The 17,816-nt window shown below is 35.8% G+C and overlaps 1 long non-coding RNA gene across 6 annotated transcripts in view; it reads left to right on the top strand.

Annotated features, from left to right (window-relative positions):
- The window catches only part of LOC120535499, a 51,794-nt gene that overhangs the window by 6,936 nt on the left and 27,042 nt on the right, over positions 1-17,816 (top strand). For 4 of the 6 annotated variants that reach the window (XR_005634908.1, XR_005634909.1, XR_005634911.1 and 1 more), the window contains exon 2: positions 7,714-7,801. The exons of the other annotated variants lie outside the window; for them this stretch is intronic. This is a non-coding gene — a long non-coding RNA (uncharacterized LOC120535499). The remainder of the gene's footprint in view (positions 1-7,713; positions 7,802-17,816) is intronic. 6 annotated transcript variants of the gene reach the window in all.

Genomic DNA, 17,816 nt, shown 5'->3' with positions numbered 1-17,816 from the left:
TCAATTTTCTTTTTGTGTTGATAAAACAGAAGAAAAAAATCACCGAAAAGTTTTTCAAGATTCATAGCGAGTTAACAGTTTAAATGTGTTAACGTAAACATCCTAGCCGTAGTATCTTCTTATCTTACTCATATGCATGCATTGAACTGCATTTTTGCTTTATGTTTCTTTTATAGAATGGCGTTTTAATATGTTGCACTAGCATTGACCAATGTGACTGTAATTAACAATGTCGAATTCTCACTTGAGAAAATGCTGTCTAACATATTCAAACGTGGCAAGTTGATACCGATTGTTGGCTAATTATATTAATAAAATAATAATAACTGAGCTCGCAAGCCTGATTAGTTGGTAGGGCACTTTGTCCTTGCCTGTTAGCTTCTTATAGTCTAAACTACTGTATCTAGAAGCTTTATTAGGACTTCGAGACGTATGCTATAGAAATAAAATCTGAAAATGCAGTAACACGTCTTAGTAAAGGCACCGGGGAAATTAAATGGTACTGGAAGAGATTAATCCAGTATATAAGAAATGTAAATTTGTTCCTCATTCATCCTCTGTACACACACACACACACACATATGTGTGTGTGTTTTAATTTTTATTTATTTTTTTAATAACAATTCGCAATAAATCCGAAACATAACGCAGTTTCATTATCATATGGTTGAATGGTAACGGATGACTATCATACGCAAATGATTCACTTTGTAAAATGTACATGAAGTCCTATTTACATTACTTTTGCAAATCCCACACAAGTTTAACCTTCGGGCAAAATCTTTTGTACATTCAAACATGCTTATTATTTTATTGTTGTGGTTTAAATTACCGCTCAAGAACAACATTTAACTTATTAAAGTCGGTCCGTGCCTCACAACACAAAGTATGTTTCTACTTTTGCATTTATTTTTTCGTCAACATGGGAAAAACTGCTTATTTTTGTTGGTTTGTTTTACGTGGCGTTATGTTAGAAAACAAGAAGTTTGTGTTTCATGGTTTTTAAAATGCAGATAGGGTGTGATATACGGTATTTAAAACGTGCAATAAAATTTAGGTGAAGCAAAATCTGAAAGCTGTTGAAGATATAACGTGCAATTTGTGAAAAAATCATTGAAATATGTGACAAACCACCGCCTTCATTTTTTACACTAGATATTATAAGGAATCTCTAAACACCGGTGAAAATTAATTTCCATCCATCCATCCATCCATCCATCCATCCATTTTGCTGTTGTCTTGAGTTGCTTCACATTGTATTCTTGGCTGAATTGTAAATCGTAACACTATTCTCTGTAAAAAGCATGCTATATATGGATATCCATCCATCCATCCATCCATTCTTCTATCCAATCATCCCTCTGCTCGTCCGTCCATCCGCCCGTCCACTTATCATCCGCTTTCAGTGACCGCTTTTTGGTTTACACGGGTCAGGGGTGACCCCAGTATCGTAACCGGTGTAAAGTAGGAACCAATTCCCAAATAATTGAACACGCAATTGCTTTTACTGTAATAGGAAATGTCCATTCTCATCCGTCTAAAAGAGAAAGCGCGCAGTGTATCCTTTGGTATTTTGACAGGTGCGTGGCACTCATAAAAGTGACCGTCGAGTTGAAGACATGAGTTGGTGTTTCTAAGCACAGAGTTCATTCGCTCTCTGGATTTACAGCAGAATCGAATTCCTCTTCATCTTTGTAAAAGTTTTGAAATGTTTATAATCGCCGCGTATTCACTGCTGCGCGAAAGCGGATCGTTTTTTTTTTCAAAGGTATAACCGATCAAGAAAATCGCATTAGTGCTGCCACTTCCACATAGTTAATTGACATCTTAAGATGTTTATGATGTAAAAAGCCTTAAAACAGACATGAAAATGAAACCATCATAGCAAATCTTACCAGTGATTTCTGCATGTTTTGAAGACTTATCAGTCATCGTATATTAGTTACGCCACAAAGATAACGAACACCTACAGATTAGAGGTTTAAATAAGAAATAATAATGATGATAAAGGGTTCACATTAAATACACGATTTGATTGAAGTCATTGCCTTTCTTAGTTTCTTATAAATTAATTTTCTAATAACACTGATGTACAATTCGTTTTATATAAATGCCATATTATCACGTAAGAGCTATAGTCATAGTGTAACTTTTAGTAAAATCATACACTATGTAGTCATTTTTTAAATTTTGTGACTTTTTGACATACAAATGATATGGATATAGAATTTACATCCATTTACAAATAGGTGACATTTTAAAATGAACTAAAGGCAAAATAATAAGGTGATTTGATTTCAAATGTTCTGAATTTGTTTCTTTAATTCCCTTTATTTTGTTAACTGTTTTTTATATAATAACATTTGCGAAACAGATATATAGAAAACTATGGTAGTTTCCTTCCTTTAATGCGGTTGATTCCTCGTGTGGAATTGTTTCCAACTCTGAGTGAATCTTACAAGTGCATGTCCGAAAATCACCAGGTAGCATGGATAGCGTTTTGATTTCTCATGAATCTCTGTTATGTCTGGCATTTGTAGCATACTAACTCAAATATTTTGACTCTCAAATCAAGGTCTTCGTTTAAAGTAGTTGCATGTTAACGTTTTCCTCCTCGAATATGGCTTTATAGCTACAGCTTTGCCAGGTGACCAATCACAATCAGTTCTGAAGCTCCGAATAGCTCCCTGTGAAGTATCGACTATAAACTCTTCCCCATCACCTAACCCGATGACTGCTTTTATTACTGGACCACAGAAAAGGTTATTTCATGTCTCTTACCTAAAACTCGCTAGACCCTCAACTTCATGTTTCTTAGAGACAAACAGGTGCATAGCATTGTCGCTTGCTATATAATAAACTGGACTGACCCTGCTCACGTTTGTGACTGGCAATAACGGCAACGTAATAGCAATACTGTACTGTTTTTAACACGGTATGCTGATTTGATCTTGCTCTTTAGTCACTTTGGAAAAAAAGAGTAGTTTATGGATTTATACATTAATTTAAAGCTGAATTGTTCAAATTTAATTTGCCATGTATGCTTAAAAAGTTTGGGGTATTTAACGTATTTAACGTAAGAAACATTAAGTATTTTAAAGCTTGTAGTCTGCAGAGAGCGTTTCCAAACCTAAATCCCGAGGCGTGAAATCTGTGTCCAGTCCTTTGCAATTGTAAAAACTGTCCTCTTCAGTGGACTAGTGTGTTCTTCGCACATTCATCAGTTTTATTATTGAGATCTCCTGTCTGCCACTGTCAATGTGTACTTTACACCTTCCCATCAGAAAAACATGCTGGTTAGTTTGATTGGTGACTCCACGCCGGGATGGTAAGGGTGTGTGACCTGTAATGGACCTGTGCTCCACCAAAGGCTGGCTACTGCCTTGTACCCTGTTCTTCCAACACAGGCTATGACCCCCGCAATCGGGGATCGGAAAATTAAATTAGCTGGGTATGAGTGTATGCCCTGCGATGGAACTGTTTCCTGCCTTCACTTAATGTTTCCGCGGTATGCTCCGTCGCCTACGCAACCCTACAATTAAATGAGCAGGTTTGAAAACTGATGAATGAATGAATGAATGAACTCGAAGAAATGCGTATAGTGCTGTAATGAATTGAATGAAAACAATCCACAGCATTGAACAATTAACATTTTTCGCTTTTTAAATACAAGCGAGGGAGGAAAGTGCTGTGGGCTGCGACTTTTATACCATAAAAACGTTTAGGGTGAAAACGGATGCGGAACAACGTTGGCGTAAAAGACGGTGAAAATAAATTAATTGTTTATTAGTGGTAAATCATTCCAAAGAAGGATATGCATTTTAATGGACTATATATACATTAGATCACAGTGCATCTATTTGCAAAGTGCGTATGCAAAACAAATCGTTACAAATATTAAGAATTCTTAATTTTTTTACTTTTGATATATAAACATTTGTATATAAATATGTATTCAAAAAGTTCAGAAAAATGGCTGGATTCTATAATTTCACATATTTTTTGAAAATATATGTGGTATCAGTAGTATTATTAATACATTGCAAAAGGTCAATATGTTCATTTCTGTACATTTGCTCTCTTTAGCCTTTGTTGCTCTTCACATATATAAAGGCAACAAACACACATTAAATGTCTTCTGACAGCACATAAAATGTGAAAAGAAAATGTGTTTTTAAGTCAGGGAACCTTTGAACGGTTAAATAATGGCATGCATTAAACTCCTAGTAGTGCTGGATATTAGAATGTTCTAAAGGAAGCTGGAGAAGATTTCATAAGTGTGGTACCTGCTTTTTTGTAACACTTTTAACAAAACAGAATTTTTACATTACTTTTATATGTGTCCACTAGCATCCAATTTTGATTTATTAAAGTTTTTTGCTTAGCTCAAAAGTTTGTAAGACCCAAAGAACACATCCAGTTCTGGAAGCAAGCATTCAGTATTTATATGACCATTAACATAGTAAACATTACAAAATTATATTTTATTTATGGCATTGAAATTCAGCTAAACCAATTTTGTCCACTATCTTATTGACTTTAATTGTAGTAGACAACAGGTCTGGTTTTATTTTCTGCTGCCTTAAGGAATGGTTTATTGGTTCAATCATTGCATTGCATGAAACACTGAGTGATGAACTCCATGTGAGATCTAATTTTGTTTATCAGTTATTTTATTATAATGGACAGACTATGCTTCACTGCTTTTGTCCACATTTGTGTAAATGATTGAATTTTTTGGCACAAGGTATTTTGTCAGATTACAGAGGACTTGATTCTTCCACCAATCATGGTCTAAGCAGTGGCATACGTAAATATAAAGAAGGTTTAAAAGTAAAGGGGATGGTTGCCATACATTAAATTTAGATGACAAACTTAGTTTTTGGAAATCTTTTATTCAGACAGTGCTAATGATAATTGAGAGGTATGGGTTCAAAAGATTTGACATGAACATAATTCCTCCTCCTGTGAAATACCGAAGAAACCGCTATAAAATTGCCATTTTCCTTCTCACGCACTACATAAGAACTCAACACATGGTAATAGAGGGCTGAGTGAAGGAAATCTTTATGATTTCTGTTTGTTTCCCTCCTTAACTACAAAAAGTCTATTCATGTCAGTTAATTATGTATCGGCAGTAAAACATCATAGGCATGAATTGAACCTGAACATATAAAACCACAAGTTCTGGTACAGGCTAGTTTTAAGACTGCTTTGAAACTGATCTTGACTTTCAGTTGAATAAAAGAAAGAAAGAAAGAAAGAAAGGAAGAAAGAAAGAAAGAATTTATATGTTAAATATAAATACATGGTACAATAGCTGGTTCTCTATTCCTTTACTGATATAGGTTATTTGCAATTGTTTGATTGGATCAGAATAAGATGTAGTACAGCATTGCTTTTTGATCTGTAATGTCTCCATTGTAATGAAACCTTGTAATCAATTAAATAATTTTAAAAATGAAAGCATTACAATAATTACTATTATATCTGATACCACCTTTCACTATTGCATCATTAAGTAAAATAAATTGCAGTAATAATTCTACATGTCAGTGAGACATAATAGTCAGACAATGGTCTTCAATGAATTCAATGCTAAAAGTAGTCTCTGTCACCTGCTGAAATATATTAAACAACAGAATACACACATTTAATTCAGTTGAGGGTTGTAGGGAATCAGGGTCCAAGGTAAGTACCAGACCTGGATGAAGAACTAGTCCATCACTGGACCCCCTCATGGATCAAACCCATATTCACACTTGGCCAAGGCTAAACGCCGGTGTTTCACCAAGATGCTAGCATGACGGTTTCAGATGGATTACAATTCCTATTATTCCTTTCACTTCTCCTGCCATTAACAATGTTGACAGCCTTCTTGCAGGCCAGCCCTGTCATTTTAACTCTGCATTGCGCTGCAATGTTTTCATGTTTTGTAAATACTGCACTGTAGGTATTTTTGTATTTATCCAAACTAAGCAATCTCCCAGAAACCACAAGGCAAATTAGTATACAATTAGTAAAAACATGCCTTTAGAAAACCTTTGAAACTATTTAAATTTGTGGTGTATTAAGAGAAGCGCGTTGAATGTATTTTATGATGGCAAAAGTGAATCAATTTGAAAACTGCTTGCTGCATAAAGCAGTGTTGATGGCTCGCTGGAGAATCTGCAAGTGTAAGATGTCTGATGTGAACAAAAACAGATATCTGTTGCAGCAAGGCCACCAAGTAACCTTTTCAGTGTCTTTTTCTGGCTCGGAAATATGTATTGTTAGACTGCCAGGACTTTGCTCACGGAAGCTTATACAAATGTTGAAAGGAGCTTGAAGGGAATCTTTCTTGAAATTGTCAAAGGGCTTTTAATTTCCACCTGCTTATTCCACTTTCCGTCTAAAAGCCTTTAACAATACAAGTGGAAAAGCTGGATAGTGCAGTCTGGCAGTTTGGAGATTAATACAGGACTACATTTGCTGTTTTTTTTTCTGAACTATAAACCTGAAGGGAAATAGAGTATTTCCCCTTTTAAACATAACTCAAAAAAGTAAAAATGCTGATTCTGGAATAATTTTTTTCTTCCACAGAAAGAGTGCCTTTCCCTACTCTAGACGTTTGGCAGGCAAAGGCAAACAAGGTTTTCAATACTTGTAAATGAGTTCACCACTGCTTTTATAATCTGTGCTCTCCATTAAGAATTAGTCAGCACATTTAATTGAATTTTAAGAGCTAGCCCCATTTATTCATGATTACTTTGTACTTTTAAAGTTTATCATGTATCCAGCTAGTATTAAAATGTAATTTATCAGAATACACTGTGGACTTAGGGATTTTTTTATTATTATTATTATTAATCTCCCCAAAGACTAGTAATAAAAAAATGGCTGTCAGCAAATTTTCACTTGTGTATACGTTTCCAGCATTCAGACTCTAGACTCTCTGGATATTTTTTTTTTAGCAGCTATAGTTTACAAAACATCTTAAATGAAAGGCATCTTTTTTTTTAATTTAGTATGTGGGAGGTGCTGATCTTTCATCCCTTTTTTGGTTTAGGAGAAACAAGTTTAATTATTCTACAGAAAGTTATTTAAAGATTGCAAGTAAATAAATGTAGCATTTAGCTGTCATGGTCGTCATTGGCCATTTCCACAGAGAGAGGAGCTCAGTAAAATCCCAGGCCTTCTTTGCGCAACAAGCCTGATTACTGGAATGACTTAAGGCATCTTTAAAATGCAAACAATTTTATTGGCTGAATTGTACATCATTACATACACTACAATACACAATGCAATAAAATTAGTACACGCTCTTCAGGTATAGATGCTGCTTTATGTTTACTGCATTCAGATATCATTTGGTTCACCTGTCCTTCATGGTCTTGGATTACTAAAAAAAATAATGAATAAACAAACATTATAGTGGTTTAAAATTTAGTATTATGTTTTTCTGCTCTTTCAAGTATTGCCACAAATAACATGTCCAAACTGTTATTTTTTTCTTTCCTTTCCTCTCCTTTTCCTTTAAGAATACATTTGGTCCTAACACTGCCATACTTTATGCAGGGGTGTCAATAATATAAACACAGAAAAATCCAAAATATGAAATATAGTAATGCTCCTCGCGGATCTTAATATGTACAAGCGGTGACCTGTGCTAAAGAAAGTGATTAAAGTAAAAAGAAAACATGGGTGACACTTTCATTTTGTCTCTTGTTACAGCTCTGTGCATTTTCTAACCCACTTATATCAAGGTCAATGTACTTACATTAACTCATCATCTACTCATCTGTTTCAATTAATGGTACAGGTAAGTGCAAATTTCTCATTCCTATTTATTGTTTCTGCTACCTACCTATTCCATTACTGCTTCTGGACTGTAATTACACACAAATACTATTAGCTGCACGATAATTAGGGCAGCACGGTGGCACAGTGGTAGCGCTGCTGTCTTTCAGTAAGGAGACCTAGATTCGCTTTCCAGGCCTTCCCTGTGTGGAGTTTGTATGTTCTCCCCATGTCTGTGTGGGTTTCCTCCGGGTGCTCCGGTTTCCTCCCATGGTTCAAAGACATGCAGGTTAGGTGCATTGGTGATCATAAATTGTCCCTAGTGAGTGTGTGTGTGCGCAGAGGTGGGCTGGTGCCCTGCCCGGAGATTTGTTCCTGCCTTGCACCCTGTGTTGGCTGGGATTGGCTCCAGCAGACCCCTGTGACTCTGTGTTAGGATATAGCGGATGGAAAATGACTGACTGTATGATAATTAGGCGGGTAGGTATTAAGTAATCACAGTGATAGGTGCAATATAATATGGGACTTCACTGAAAGTGTTTCCTAAACAAATTGTAATAATAATCTCTGCATATTGTGCTTATCAACTCAGCTGTGAAAATAAAATTTCAATACACTAGCATATGATTGGTTTGTTTCCCTACATATAGTACACATATAGAGTATTCAGACATTGCTTACCAACATATTTAAATTATAGTGCAACTATGTGTTTTTCATGTGCCTAATGTGTAGCTAAACACACAATTTGTATTCTGTAATGTTGATGACCAGTTACTTACTTCATTATATCAGTTTTTGGTACATGCACCCCTTTCACTCTCACAATTCAGATTGGTGGGACACTGACCCAAGTTGGTGTTTCATTTCATATTATCCTATTACTATTATGTAATATATAGATTTACACAACACACATATTTAATTTACATATACAATATGTAAATTAGGTTGACTGGCAGTTCTGTACTGGTCATGTGGGAGTGTGAGTGTGCATGAGAGGGTTAAGTTTTCAGTTGACACTAAGTTAGGTGAAATGGCATATACTCTACAGTCAGCAGAAACATTAGACATAGGCTTGGACAGAATTCAGATTTTGGCTGGTATGTGGCAAATGAAATGTAATATAAATAAATGTAAAACGTTACATGTAGGAAGTAAAAATATTAGATAGGAATGGGGTTTGATTCTGTAACTTGTAAGCAGTACTTAGAAGTTATAGTGAACTTTTCACTGTCCAAATCTAGACAGTATGAAAAAGTGATTGAAAGGGGTATTAAGATGGTGTGCTACATACAATACAAACTGTACTGATTACAAATTATTTCTTAAATAATACAACACTCCAGTGAGGCCTCATCTGTAATATGGTATGCAGCTGTTGTTTCTGTATCACACACAAAATGTAACAATGCTAGAGAAAGTCCAGAGATGCTTTTAGGCTTCATCAGTGATAATGATGAGGCTGCCTACAGGAGGAAGGTAAAAGTCCTGACTGTATGGTGCCATAACAACAACCTCTCCCTGAATGTCGACAAAACAAAAGGAGATAAATTTTGACTTCAGTAAGAAGAAATGCAGACACGCTCCACTGCACATCAACGTCTCTCCTGTCCAGACAGTTAGCAGCTTCAGGTTCATGGGTGTCCAGATCTCTGTCTTTCGTGTTCAGTCAATACCACCAGCATACTCGTAACGGCTCAGTAAAGCCTCTTTTTCCTGGGGAGGTTAAAGAGCTGTGGAACAGGAACCAAAACATCAGCAAACTTTTACCTCTGTACTATTGATAGCATCGTAACTGGATGCATGTGAAAATAATTAAAAAGATGAGTGATTCCCTTGCCATAAATGTTGTGTTCCTTAATAAAAAAGGGAAAACTCTTGTCTTTTTAAATTATTCTTGTTTTCGTATTGTTTCATTTACATTCACTGCCCATAATCTCTTTTGTCTTCCCGACTCTCTCCCTCATCCTTTTTTCGCAATGTCTACATGCTCTACTATATCAAGCAAGTCTCATCAACTGAATATATGACCATGTTCATATGAGATGCTAGCATACATGGCAATACTATATGGCAAAGTAAAATTCACTTCTACATGCAATAGTCAGAATGGAGATCTTATAGAATACTTTCAAGAGCACCATAGTATTCTTTTGTTTTCACTACTCAGATTTCAGTTTTTCTAAGAAGATTAAAATTCTTAGTAAGAGAACATGAGTAGAATAGTGTGAATAAGGAGTACTAATCAGGCACACGGCAAAAAAATTAACAAAACTGGGTTTTAAATTTTAAAATTAAGGAGACCAGATATGGAATTATGGACAGGACAAAATATTTTGTGAGTGCATCTGAAAAAAAATTGGTAAGTATGTTAGTTGGCTAACAGATACAGAATGTGACAGTAGAACACTTTTAGAAAGAACAACCACAAATCGTACTATATATAAAACAAACAAAAAGTTACATAAGTGGTTATATTCCTGAAACAGAAACACCATGCAAATTGCATATATATTTAAATATGCATGTAGGAGCCTTACATATATTGTGTATGTGTTATGTGTAAATAAATACAGTTATTGGTTAATAGCCAATAATTTCTATTCTAAGCAACCAAGCCTTTATCTCATTTGTGGACTATTATGGGCACTTCTGTTCTGCCCTTGAATCTAAACAATGCCTAAAGTAGGCCCAAAAGACCCAATGTAACACAACTAGGATTTTCTTTTAAGAAAAAATGTTTATAACAAGGAAAGGGAAACAAAGAGGTCACAAAAGTGTGAAAACATCAAACATGTTGGTCCTCAAAGCCCCGTTACAATATTGGCACTGGCCGGTCTGCTTACCCACTGTATGCAACAAAGAATAGCCTGCCAATTATCTTTTCCAATAGCACTCTCCTACGCCTGGCTTTCCTTCCTCCAGTCAGAAGCGCTTTCATTAAGGACTCTACCCAACTCTAAACTCCCCCTGTGTCAATTCAGATGGGCAATTTAAGACTGGGTCATTGTCTGCTCGTGGGTATGCCTGATTATTACTTCCGGGTCCTAGAGTATGTGTTGGAGCTCTGGTGCCAAACATGAGGAACACCCTGTGGTGGTACCAGATGTTCCTGCATGCCTGGAACACAAACAATTTGGGGTGTGCTCTAATCAAGTCGAGAAGCCCATAACTGCTCAAAGCTGCTTCTAATAACTGAATTGGGGGTTCCCCACAATTTGTAACATATCTTCCTCAGGGTCTTCATAGACTGTTGTCCAATAGCACATCCTACTGATAAGTGAGGGAGGTAGTTGGTTAACAGCCACACTTTACAAAATATGTAGATACAATTTTGTAACGATTTCATACACTAGTATTTTGGGTTGTTTGGATACATGACTGCCAGTAGAGTTGTTCAATAAGCATCCATCCATCCATTTTCCAACCCACTGAATCCAAACATAAAATGGAAAAATGTATTTGTAAAGCTTTAAATGCATTAAAATAACTTTTGTGTTAATTGCATAGCCATAGCCTCAAAAACACCAATTCCTTTTTTGTGCATGAATATGATTTTATTTTGGTGGAGTGCAATTTAACCTAACGGAAATAATTTATAGTTTACCTTACAAACTTGTCCAAATATATGTGGTAATACTTAAACAGCATCTCTAGCCTGACTTACAAATGATTGCTTTAAAAAGTATGTAGTTAGAATGATATGTTATGTATTATTACTTACTCAGACAATTTGACATCTATTCATAGAAACTGATAAAATGTAACCATGAAAAAATAAGAAAAATAAGAAGATATCTCGTCTCCCCATTGTAACTGCTGGATTTAGAAGGCAGTCTTTTCTGGCCTGTTCTTAAGATATCTTTCATTAGCTTTCAAAACTTCAGCCATTGATTTTCAAAACTTGACTAGTCCGGCACAGGATCAGATGGCCAGCGCACATTCAGAGAGTAAGGCAGGAAATTGCATTCACACACGTGCACACTCAACACCTTCAGATTAATAAATCACCCTAAAATCTTTTCTAGTACAATAAAGGAAGAAATTTGAATACCTGAAGAATCATAACAAAGTCTGTAAATGTTTGCCATGAATGATTTGGATATAATATGGTGTGTTTATTTATCTGTGCCCCTGTTTACTTGTGTCCAGTTTAGAGGAACAAAAGATCCTGTCTCAAGAAAGAGTAGCATCTTCGTGCAGCGGGTTGTTTTCCTCTGGAGTAGCCTATTTATATTTTTCATTCTCTTTAGTCTGTGTGGACACTCTGCAAAGAACTGTAACTAGTAAACCGCTCTTGAGTTCTGCCTTATTTGTTTCTGCTCATTTTTTCTATGTGTTATTGACAAAGGTTTTCATTAAAATGCAATTCAATATTAAACCTCTTACTTCTACATTTTATTTCTTTGACCAGCCTTAATAAACCCATCTACAATTAAATATTTTACAAGAAATGTCAGTTAACCCAAGGCAGCCTCTAGTCTAAATAATGTTACTCCAGTAGCTGTTGTTTATCTCTATTTTGCCTAATGCTTACATTTTAAGCAAACAATAACTCTGTGCACCTGATGCCCCTAATCTTAAAATTTGGATTTTTTCCATTTGTCTCTACAGAAAGTGTAAGCCTCCATAATATATTATGAAGTGGCAATTGTGACGACAGATAGTCCAGTGGAATAAGCATGTTTGATTATTTATAGCACTTCCTCTCTTCTGAAGATATTTCTCTTTCACCCAGGGACCACCCACAACGATTAAGTTTTAAAGGAAGAGTATGCAGCTAAAAAGCAATAGAGCCTAAAAGTTCTACCTACCAATCCTGGAAAAGTGCAGCATGTACTAAATGCCATACTTCTTAAAGAATCCAATATTAAGAGCATGTACACTTATTTCTTGTGCTATTTTTTTTTTCTGTTTTCTCTATTTATTTGCTCCTTACCATTTAGTATTCACATGCGTATTTAACATTTTTATGGTAGTTTTTTTCTTCATTGCCTTTCATTCACTAGTTCTTCTGATATGACAACCAGACATCTGACCTTGAAGTTGTATTCATGACAGTGAATAAAATTAACTGGATTCCCAAAAGACTTCACTTGGTTTTAGAGTGTGGGAACTATTGAACAAGTGACCTTGTAGGATTCTGAGACATAATTCCCGTAATTGTTTTATTATTGAATATTTGTCTTTCCAGACCTCATTTTAAATGTTCTGTAATTCAGAAAAAATACTTCCTTAAAAACAGGCTGTTTTACTCAAAAAATACAGAAAACTATGCCTTAGTTTTAAATTACATTCTAGATTTTATGACATAATTCATTTAGTTTACAGTTGCCTGAGTGAAATTCATTGAAAAAGAAAACCGTCAATGAACTTTTTAATCTGTAATTAGCTAGCTATTATAGGCCAGGGATGTATGAGATGGTAGTGAAACACACACAATTAATTTCTTTATTTTTCTCAAGGTCAACATGCTACTTCTGTATGCAAAGCCACAACCACCGTCTTCTTTACTCCCAGGGCTGCCTATAATCTGCCTGCCCAGGTCCTGATGAATATGCTGTATTTCATATAAAGACAGAAGTAATAAAGACAGTCATATCAAGACAGATGTAATTGTTTTACATTTTATGTTGGACTGTTGCTATAGATGTCCACTCCTAACTCCTCTTCAGTTAATGTAAATATTGTAACAAAAGGCTAGTCTAGAGGGAGAGAGAAAGAAAGAGAGAGAAACAATATTAAAACGGGCTATACTGTCAAATATTTTCAAATACTTTTGCTTTTTCATATTTTATTTTGAGCAAAAAACTTAAATGATGTCAAAGTGAAAGAAACACGCCTGCTAGACAATTATTTAGGTAGCTGTTTGTGTTCAAAGGTTACATAATTAGTTAACTACAGTTCAGGATTATTATAGTTATTATAGCAGGAAAAAACACAGAAAAAGAAGAATAAGCCTAATTCCAACAAATAGAGGTGCATTCAGAGCAAATCTGGAATGAGGATATTCCAATGAGGCAAACAGGAGAATGTTATTAGAAAATTTCCATAACATTAATGATCTCAAAACTTAAGAAAAGTCCTTAGGTATTAAATTAAGAAAATAAGGCAATTCTGTGAGTCTGTGTAGAATAGGAAAATCTTAGAGAATGTGTGTCGACGCAAGAAAGCCCCCTAGCCAGGGAAACCACATAGAATACTATGACAACTCAATTAAATGTTTAATTCAATGCATTTATATGTGGACCTAACTGGAAGTTGGTTCAATATTTGGAGTGTCGCTATGGTTTGTTGGTAAAACATATGGAGTGTTGCTAAGATCTGTAAATATATACATTTTCTATGACATACATTCAGTACTAGTGGGTGGTAAAATTAAGAGATTCAATTGTATATTACTGCTGATACACAACATTATGATTTTGAAGTTTTGAAATGTATGTAATTAAATTCTATGATCTGTTGTGTATTTATTTTTGCTTCATCATCATTATTTTTGTATTCTGACTACATACCCTGGCATTTTGTGTTGGCTGAAACCATTTTGCTTATCATTGCCACAGCCAAGTCATCAGCAGCAATGCATCATGTTAATGCCATTTTCTAATTATTATAACCATTACGGATACACAACTCGCTATGTCTAAGCTTTTGGATCTATGAAAAAAACCTTTCTGCGGCATTTAGTTACAGAAAGCCCTTTAAGGAGTCAAGACATCGCTGTGCTTTTTGACAAAGAGTCAAGATTTGTGTAATCTACATTGATATTTTTGGTAGAATTGATCTGTTGGTTTAGGCTTTTGCTTGTTTTTGATCTTTGAGTTCCTGTCCTCTCTTAGTCTTTCTTACTTTAGTTTCCCTAATTTCTTCTAGGTATAACACATCATTACTGTCCGCAGTTTTACAATAATTTATATTTTGACATACAATGACGTATCGATATTTAGATAAACAGTAGATATAGATGTAGATAGAGATATAGTTTGTGAATGTAAAAATAAATAGCAATTAAAAGGATGAACTTTTCAGATGATGAAAGCAATTTCATATACAGATGTTTAGTATTAGTTTGTGTTTCAATATGTTTTTATGGATTCTGAACATATTCATCTTGTGGCTACTGAAATTTATGGAAACTGGCTTTACAAAGTGTTACAGAGACTCAGTTCAAAGAAGGTCATGCTCCTTGGTCTAAGATTTAAAACTTTACAAGAATATATTATTAAATACATTTTGGAGAAATTTTAGAAGTTCTTCAAAACGTGAAGAAGTCTGCACATTTGAAGAAAAGGTGACCAATCACTTTGCCTAACCTTAACTTGGTTCATTTTGTTAGATCCTGCTCTCTTTTTACAACATGTACATCGTTATAATTCAGTTAAAGGTAAAAACTGATTTTTTACAGAAATTCTTTTTTATTTCTCCAAATAGACTCTTTCAACGGATCATTCCAGACATTGTTTTCTTTATTATGTTGATTGTTTAGAAATATGTTGTATCTTCTTTGCTGAATAGTATTCTTAAAAAGAACCAAATTAAAAGTGAGTGTTATGAATCTGTGGGTGCATATAAAAATTACTATTTATTGTTACTTTACCACAATGCCATCGTTTGTCACCATTTTGTGCAAGGATGTACATTCAGGTTGTTATCGAACTGGAAGCAGAGGTCATGTTTAGTGACATTATTGAAGCATAATACTGGCTCCTCAGTACATTCACTATCCGAGTCTGACTGCTCCTACTTGTGCTGTTTAAAGTGTTTCAGGATTTGAATTCTTTGGCTATGATCTTACGGTGGTTTCTTCATTTTGATTTTAGTTCATGTTATGGGTTTAGATGTTTATTATGCTTACTTTCCTGATTTTGATCATGATCATTTATTTATTTACAGTTCATCTTTCGAAACACTTTTTCATATTTTTTTCTGTGTTTTGCTGTTTTCCTTCTCTTTATACAACAGATAATGCTCCCTTCTGGAAAACTTATTTTATAGCTGGGACGGAAAAATATTGCAAGTTGGAAAAGTATTCTTAATTATAACCTCCCCAAATAAACCTTTTTAATATCATTATGAGAATGTGTAAGGGTTGCACTTCTGTGACGTACATTGTAGAACATCAGTAAAAATGAAAATGGCAACAAAAATGACAATGAAAAAAGCAAAAACTAATAAGGTGAAAAACAACTAATGATAATACAAACAAATAATGAAAATCAAAACAAAAATAAAAGTACAAACCATAAAGGTTAAAATTCAAACAAAAGATCCAAATGGAAATGGTGGCACTAGGAAAAGGGAAGTGGGTAGATCAGTAGCACGACACAGGAAAATTTGAAGAAGTTATTTCATTGAACTTGACAAGCCCTCTCAAAGCATTTTATCCAGTTTTCTAATTCACTTGTATGAATTTAAAACAGTAACATTAATAAAGTGCCATCTTTGGATTTTCATTCCATTATATTGTTCCCCCACTTCCTTTTTTCCAGTGAAATAATTTTTATTTGGATTTTTCTTTGCATTTTTGTTTGAGTGTTCATCTTTTGTTTATAGTATAAATGGGAAAAGAATAGGCAAATTTGATAGATACAGTCTAAACTATATATTACTGCAATGTTTGCATCTATGTTTTCACCATCCATCCATCCTCTTCCGCTTATCCGAGATCGGGTCACGTTGGCAGCAGTTTGAGCAGAGATACCCAGACTTCTTTCTCCCCGGCCACTTCTTCTTCCCAAACTAGCCAAGAGGCATAGTCCTTCTAGCATGTCCTGGGTCTTCCCCGAGGCCTCCTCCCGGTTAGACATGCCCGGAACACCTCATCAGGGAGGCATCCAGGAGGCATCCTGATCAGATGTCCAAGCCACCTCATCTGACTCCTCTCGATGCGGAGGAGCAGTGGCTCTACTCTGAGCCCCTCCCGGATGACTGAGCTTCTCTCCCTATCTTTAAGGGAAAGCCCAGACACCCTGTGGAGGAAACTCATTTCAATCATTTCAACTTATTTTCAATTCTCAATCTCGTTTTTTCAGTCACTACCCATAGCTCATGACCATAGATGAGGGTAGGAACGTAGATCGGCTGGTAAACTAAGAGCTTTGATTTACGGCTTAGCTCCTTTTTCACTACTACAGACCGATGCAGAGCCCGCATCAATGTGGACGCCGCACCGATCTGCCTGTCGATCTCACACTCCATTCTTCCCTCACTCGTGAACAAGACCCCGAGATACTTGAAGTCCTCTACTTGGGGCAGGATCTCACTCCCAACCCTGAGAGGGCACTCCACCCTTTTCCGGCTGAGGACCATGGTCTCGGATTTGGAGGTGCTGATTCCCTTCCCAGCCTCTTCACACATTTAGCTGTGAACTGATTCAGAGAGAGCTGAAGATCATGGCCTGATGAAACAAACAGGACAACATCATCTGCAAAAAGCAGTGACCCAATCCTGAGTCCACCAAACCGGACCCCCTCAACACCCTGGCTGCGCCTAGAAATTCTGTCCATAAAAGTTCTGAACAGAATCGGCAACAAAGGGCAACCCTGGTGGAGTCCAACTGTCACTGGAAACGGGTTCGACTTACTGCCGGCAATGCGGACCAAGCTCTGACACGGATCATACAGGGACCGAACAGCTCTTATCAGGGTGTACGGTACCCCATACTCTTGGAGCACCCCCAACACACACACACAAGATTCCCTGAGGGACAAGCTCGAACATCCTTTTCCAAGTCCACAAAACTCATGTAGACTGGTTGGGCAAACTCCCATGCACCCTCCAGGACCCTGCTAAGGGTGTAGAGCTGGTCCACTTCCGAGATATTTTTTCACTATTTTCTATTTTAGTTTAAAGTAAATGTATAAAAGTATAAAATGTATAAAAGTAGTTGTATAAAAAATCTGGTGTTAAAAAGAATCCATGACAAAGTAGTCCTGCATCTGAGATGGTGGGATAAGTCTGCCTTGTTGCCAAACTGTGAGACTCCAAGGTCATACTGTTATTAAGTATGAGTCCCAGGTTGATAGGCTAAG

The sequence above is a fragment of the Polypterus senegalus genome, chromosome 9, assembly GCF_016835505.1.
Source record: "Polypterus senegalus isolate Bchr_013 chromosome 9, ASM1683550v1, whole genome shotgun sequence".
Taxonomy (NCBI): Eukaryota; Metazoa; Chordata; class Cladistia; order Polypteriformes; family Polypteridae; genus Polypterus; species Polypterus senegalus.
Note: the sequence above shows the minus strand (reverse complement) of the source record. Positions and strands in the feature narration are given on the sequence as shown.